Genomic DNA, 2,006 nt, shown 5'->3' with positions numbered 1-2,006 from the left:
CAACATGGGGAGGGGAGTGGGTGGGAACTAGGGAGGAGGCTCAGGAGGAGGATGGACGCCCGGGAGGGGGCCGGCAGACAGAGTCCAGGGAGGAGACGATGGAGGGAGGAGCCAGGGAGGAGACAGGAGGGGCTTGGAGCAGGAGGAGCCCAGCTGGACTCAAACCACAGCCATAATGTCGACCCACGGTAGAGCTGACGGAGGGAGGAGCCATGGAGGAGGAATGACCGCTGCCGTTGGTCGGCCCCCTGGAGTCGGCGGCGGCGCAGGTGGCGGAGGAGGGAGCTAGGAGCTGAGGTGGAGCCGCTGGGTCTACGGGCCGAGGCAGAGTCCGGGCCTTGGAGGCTGGAGGCAGAGGTGAGGGATTCTCCAGCCATGGCGACGCTGGAGGATGGCAGACCCGCGGAGCACACACTGTAATGATGGTGGGCTGAGGGCGAGCAGAGGGGCTGCCAGACGACAGCGGTGGCGGTGGAGAAGGCAGGAGCGATTGGGAGGGCGGGTATTTGTGAGCCTCCGGGCATTCAGGGCTAAACTCTGGATCGGGAGCCCCCTCTAGGCTGAACACGGGAACAGGATGGCGCTCAGGAGGAGCTGACACTTGAGGGCGATTTTGAGGAGCTGGCACTGGAGGGCGCTTTCTAGGTGCGGGCACTGGAGGGTGCTTTCGAGGAGCGGGCACTGGAGGGCACTCTGGACTGGATTCGGGGACTGGAGCCCTCTCCTCTTCGGTTTGGCACTTTTGTCAGCTCACCTTCAGCCACGGTGCAGGGGGCGGAGCTCCTCGACGCGCCCACACCATCCGCGGCTTTCTCCCTTGTGGCTGGCATTGTCGCCAGCTCTCGCACCGGGTCTGACGAGTTGAGCTCTACAACTGGGGAGCGATCCTCTGCTCAGTCGCTCGGCTTTGCGCTGGCTCACTGATCGCGGCGGGAATTGGCTCTCCATCATTGGTGGGCTCGGGCTGATGCTCCGCACCGCGGGGAGATGGTGGGCTGGGCACTAGGTCTGGAGTGGATCTGACGAGATCATCCACAGGGCAGGATGGCGATCCGTTTCTGCGAATTCTGCAAATTCTGTTCAAAGACCATCTTCGGACGATGGCGCTCTGCACGCGGTGTTCAGGCTAGTGTCATAGAACGCGCAGAGCGCGTCGTCCGGGTAGCTGGTAAGTTCGGCGAGGGCCAGAAACAGTCTGGTATGGTCCTCAAGCGAGCGCTCCCCCCTGCTCCAGCAGGAGGAGAAGGAATTCAGAGCGAAGGAGGGGATCCATAGAAACAACGGGGACAAAATGAAACACGGAGGAAAAAACTGAAACAAAAACGGAGGGAACACACGGAGGTAACTGTACTTGGTCAGGTCTTCTGTCACGTCACGCTGTTGAGGGAACACGCTGGAGTCACAAGGAAACGTTTAACAGTCTTTAATCACGAAACACAGGTGATAATCCACAATAGGCGCTTGAGCCAACACACGTAGAGAACGAGTAGACCTGACCAATACAAACTGAAGAACAGACTAGGACTTAAGTACACAGGGAAATGAGGATAATTAACTAAACACAGCTGGAAACAAATTATGAACTAATCAGGGAGCCTAATGGAATCAGGAAGGACCAAATAAGGAAACAGAAACAGGGGCAAAACATGACACAGACAGTCCATGATCCTGACAAAGGAAACAGCCAAGTGAACAAAACTACATAAATGTTATAATAGATAAATGAAATGTGCACTGTGTTTATTTTATTTATTTTATATTTTGTACATGATTCCCAATTATTTATATTCACGATTTCTAGTATTTGTACAGGCTTTACATTTTTAGTTCAATGTTGTAATTAGCAATTCATGTAATGTTATCTTTGAAGCAGATTTGTTATGTGACAGCATTAATTAAAGTTTCTTAAGGGTCAAGATCATGTTATCTGCATCTCCTGTGCTCCATGAAGCCACTCCCATAATAGCTGTCAGCACTCAAATTAATGCACGACTCTACATTATCTG

The sequence above is a fragment of the Sinocyclocheilus rhinocerous genome, unplaced genomic scaffold, assembly GCF_001515625.1.
Source record: "Sinocyclocheilus rhinocerous isolate Xijiao unplaced genomic scaffold, SAMN03320098_v1.1 scaffold348, whole genome shotgun sequence".
Classification (NCBI taxonomy): domain Eukaryota; kingdom Metazoa; phylum Chordata; class Actinopteri; order Cypriniformes; family Cyprinidae; genus Sinocyclocheilus; species Sinocyclocheilus rhinocerous.
This window is presented reverse-complemented; position numbering follows the sequence as displayed.